Source organism: Triticum urartu, chromosome 1A (assembly GCF_056163025.1).
Source record: "Triticum urartu cultivar PI428250 chromosome 1A, HENAU_Tu73, whole genome shotgun sequence".
Taxonomy (NCBI): domain Eukaryota; kingdom Viridiplantae; phylum Streptophyta; class Magnoliopsida; order Poales; family Poaceae; genus Triticum; species Triticum urartu.
This window is the reverse complement of record NC_141873.1, coordinates 37,227,104-37,231,852: the sequence shown is the minus strand read 5'-3', so window position 1 is coordinate 37,231,852 and position 4,749 is coordinate 37,227,104. Positions and strand designations below refer to the sequence as shown.

The window sequence follows — 4,749 nt, the reverse complement described above, 5'->3', positions numbered from 1 at the left end:
ATCACTCAGAACGGTGCCTGATATTATGCCATAAAGAACTCACATTTTTTATTGTCCCTCAGGATATGTACGCACCTTTCTCTGCTGGATGCATGCACAATTCTGAATTAAGAACAAATGACATGTTAATTAGCTATCATACAAATGCTATTCCGAGGGAAGTCGATTATGCATTAAAAAAGCACTCTATGATGCTGAATAAATTATGTCATGGACGGGAAAGCAATTTTTGAACCTGTGATTTCTCTGTACATTAGGCAATGCCGTGAAGTAATTTTTTTACAAAGAGGGGAGCCCATCAATTTCCCTACTGGATTTTCTGGTGTCCCGTTTTATAATAAGTTCTTTGCTGGAAAAAACATACAAATAATTAGTTACTCTATTTGTTCCGACGTCGTGGACTATGTCTATAGTTTAATTTAGTTTTTAAATGGAACCGAACGGCGATTTCTATTTTCTGCAGATAAAACATGGTGGCTTTAGACCAACATAAATATGTATACCTTCATTTAGGTTTCAGTTCAAAGGTCTCAATGCTCCAATTTCTCATTTTGAAACCTGAAACTGAAAGGAATTTAACAAATCAACATAGCCTTGTGGAACCTTGGTCTAGTTGCATTAAGCCAATCAGAGTAAGAATGTAGCTTTGTATCCTAGCTGTGTACATCTTCTCTAAAAGTAATAATAAAGGCTACCATGTTCATTCAAGAATAAAAAATCCCATGTCAGGATAATCTTTCAGTAGAAAAGCTTGGTGCATTTCCTTTAGACACACTAAAAACCGACCACTGTTATGAACTTCAGAGATGAACACTTGATTCATAATTTGGTTTGCCATAAACTATAAACCAAAAGATTTAGACATTAAAGCAGCAGTGGGTAAGCACATGCTGGGTTCTAATAGGAGAGAAGTGCTTAGGAAAGAAAAAAATCGTAGCCATATTCAGATTCTTCCATGACTGTTAAATTTGAAGGAATAACTTACTGTATCAAAGAATATAATTTCATACAGAAGATATATCATGTGGAAACAGAAATGTATGAGTATGGCAGGTGGGAACCATAGATCACAAGAAACAAACATTAGTTTAGTTGCACTCATATCATCAAGGGCATTGAGAGGTAACCTAACCTTGGAGATTGCATTTTGCTTCACCCAGTCCTTATGACTTCTCAATCAACCTTCCACAACTCTTCTGCATGTGCCGCCTGCAAACCGAGGAGAAGACAATGTTGGGTGGCCATGTGTTAGAGTGAAGGCGGATTAGGGAGAAGCATTGATATGAAGAAAGCTCGTGAAACACAAACCTGATTGCCATTGTATCTCATGAAAATATACCTCTGATGAAAACAAATATTTGACATCGTTGTACCTGCCTCTCAAACAAAATATGATATGTTCTAATGAAAACGAAAGAAGATGATATGCATACCCCACAGAGGAAAATCATCTTGATTGTAGAAAAAATAGGGGGGCAACGTATTCATCAAAATGATACAGTACGAATTAAGCCTATAAGATGAACTGAGTCTGGAACTCTGGATCCACCATTACCGAGAGATCCATCCATCCCCATGACCCGAGTCATAGACCAGTACTTCTCTCCTTCCGCTCCTCTTTTGCCTGGATCCAAGCCGCCAAAAAGGGATCTTGCCAAGGCGGCGGCGGCGTTTACCCGGATGGACCCGAGTTGGGATGTCTTGCACTGTGAGTCAGGGAGTCTGTAGGAAGTGGCGGCGGCTACGGGGGCACAACAATGCAATCCTCGTCTCCACGTCGTCACATCCACGACATCCTCAATGCATGGAGAGGCAGCCCCATCGGGCGTGTAGGAGCCGACGGCCAGGCACGGAGGCATCGTCCTCCGCGGGTGGTGTGGTGATCCGATCATGGGCGGCGGCATAGAGGGCGCTAGGCATATCCATGAGGCGCTGGCGGCGGCCGACGTGGCGACCCCGTGTCCCGATCAGGCGCCCACGGCCGAGGCCGAGGGTCCCTTCTTGTCAGCCATGGATGCCATGGCGTTCATGGCCCATGGCACACGAGCTCCACGCCCGAGCAACTGCGATGGGAGATGGCGGCGGCATGCGGGAGGGGTGCACCGTGCGAGCGGAATGGCGGCAGCGGCGTACGAGCGGAATGGCGGCAGGGCGGAGGATTCGGTGGCGGTGGTGGCAACGATCGATGGGAGTGGGCAAGGAAGGATGGGGATCGATGGAGTTTTCTCACGGCGGCGGCGGCGGCGGAAACGATAGACGGGATCGATGGGATTGGGCAATGAAGGATGGGGTCGATGGATTTTTTTTGTTGGGCGTGGGTGTTTTTGAGTGGCTGCGTGGGATGGGGTGGGGGAGGTGACGAAAAAAAACTAGCGAAGTGTGTTCTGTCTGTTGTACGCTCTTTTGTGTGCCCAAATTAGCAAACGATGTTAAATTATGCAATGACGTACCCAGGAAAATTTCCATCAAAATTTGAATTATCAAACTCATCCCATGCGTGTAAAGCAGAAGAATCGTTTGCGATGCACATAATTGTTCAAAGTGAATGGTCCGGCGGCACCGCGCGCGTTCAAAGTGAATGTGCCCATGCCTTGAGACCAAAATTTGAATTATCAAACTCATCCCATGCGCGTAAAGCAGAAGACGTTTGCGATGCACACAATCGTTCAAAGTGAATGGTTCGGCGGCACCGCGTGCAAAGTTTCCCTCCACATTTCAAATTTTTTGGCCTATCGCCGAATATCTACCCACGCCCCCCTTCCCCACCCCCTTTTCTCCCCGACCACAAGTCACATTTCCCCTGTTTCCTCCTTCCTTCCTTGCTAAGCTATTGTCGCTTCCTCGCTCTCGCCGTCTCGCATCCTACCGCTGGGGTCGCCATGGTGATACGTCCATTTTGCATCATGCTTTTATATTGATATTTATTGCATTATGGGCTATTATTACACGTTATGTCACAATACTTATGCATATTATCTCTTATTTTACAAGGTTTACATAAGGAGGGAGAATGCCGGCAGCTGGAATTCTGGACTGGAAAAGGAGCAAATATTAGAGGCCTATTCTGCACAACTCCAAAAGTTATGAAACTCCATGGAAGTTATTTTTGGAAATAATAAAAAATACTGAGTGAAGAAAATACCAAAGGGGGCCCACACCCTGGCCACGAGGGTGGGGGGCGCGCCCTACCCCCTGGGCGTGCCCCCTGCCTCGTGGGCCCCCTATTGGCCCTCCGGTGCCCATCTTCTGCTATATGAAGTCTTTCGTCCCAAGAAAAATCATAAGCAAGCTTTCGGGACGAGACTCCGCCGCCACAAGGCGGAACCTTGGCGGAACCAATCTAGGGCTCTAGCGGAGCTGTTCTGCCGGGGACACTTCCCTCCGGGAGGGGGAAATCATCGCCATCGTCATCACCAACGCTCCTCTCATCGAGAGGGGACCAATCTCCATCAACATCTTCACCAGCACCATCTCCTCTCAAACCCTAGTTCATCTCTTGTATCCAATTCTTGTCTCTAAGTCTGAGATTGGTACCTGTAGGTTGCTAGTAGTGTTGATTACTCCTTGTAGTTGATGCTAGTTGGTTTATTTGGTGCAAGATCATATGTTCAGATCCTTTATGCATATTAATACCCCTCCGATTATGAACATGAATATGATTTGTGAGTAGTTACGTTTGTTCCTGAGGACATGGGAGAAGTCTTGCTATTAGTAGTCATGTGAATTTGGTATTCGTTCGATATTTTGATGAGATGTATGGTGTCTCTCCTCTAGTGGTGTCATGTGAACGTCGACTGCATGACACTTCACCATTGTTTGGGCCTAGAGGAAGGCATTGGGGAGTAATAAGTAGATGATGGGTTGTTAGAGTGACAGAAGTTTAAACCCTAGTTTATGCGTTGCTTCGTAAAGGGGCTGATTTGGATCCATATGTTTATGGTTAGGTTTACCTTAATACTTCTTTCGTAGTTGCGGATGCTTGCAATAGGGATTAATCATAAGTGGGATTCTTGTCCAAGTAAGGACAGCACCCAAGCACCGGTCCACCCACATATCAAATTATCAAAGTACCGAACGCGAATCATATGAACGTGATGAAAACTAGCTTGACGATAATTCCCATGTGTCCTCGGGAGCGCTTTTCTCTATATAAGAGTTTGTTCAGGCTTCCTTTGCTACAAAAAGGATTGGGCCACCTTGCTGCACTTTATTTACTTTTATTACTTGTTGCTCGTTACAAGTTATCTTATCATAAAACTATCTGTTACCTATAATTTCAGTGCTTGCAGAGAATACCTTGCTGAAAACCGCTTATCATTTCCTTCTGCTCCTCGTTGGGTTCGACACTCTTGCTTATCGAAAGGACTACGATAGATCCCCTATACTTGTGGGTCATCAAGACTCTTTTCTGGCGCCGTTGCCGGTGAGTGAAGCGCCTTTGGTAGGTGGAATTTGGTAAGGAAAATTTATATAGTGTGTTGAAATTTACTGTCACTTGTTACTATGGAAAGTAATCCTCTGAGGGGCTTGTTTGGGGTATCTTCACCCCGACCGGTAGAGCAAAGAGTTGCTCCTCAACCTACTGAACCTACTGAAAATGAAAATGTCTACTTTGAAATTCCTTCGGGTATGATAGAAAAACTGCTAGCTAATCCTTTTGCAGGAGATGGAACATTACATCCTGATGAGCACCTAATATATGTGGATGAAGTTTGTGGATTATTTAAGCTTGCAGGTATGCCCGATAAT

The 4,749-nt window shown here is 45.1% G+C and overlaps 1 long non-coding RNA gene across 1 annotated transcript; it reads right to left on the bottom strand.

Moving 5' to 3' along the window:
- Positions 1–241: 241 nt before the first annotated feature.
- LOC147988844 (uncharacterized) lies at positions 242–1,760 on the bottom strand. The gene is made up of 4 exons (XR_015598924.1): positions 1,309–1,760; positions 1,133–1,209; positions 504–564; positions 242–349 (listed from the first exon to the last, which is right to left on the bottom strand). It is a non-coding gene; the product is annotated as an uncharacterized LOC147988844 (long non-coding RNA).
- Between the last annotated feature and the right edge of the window lie 2,989 nt (positions 1,761–4,749).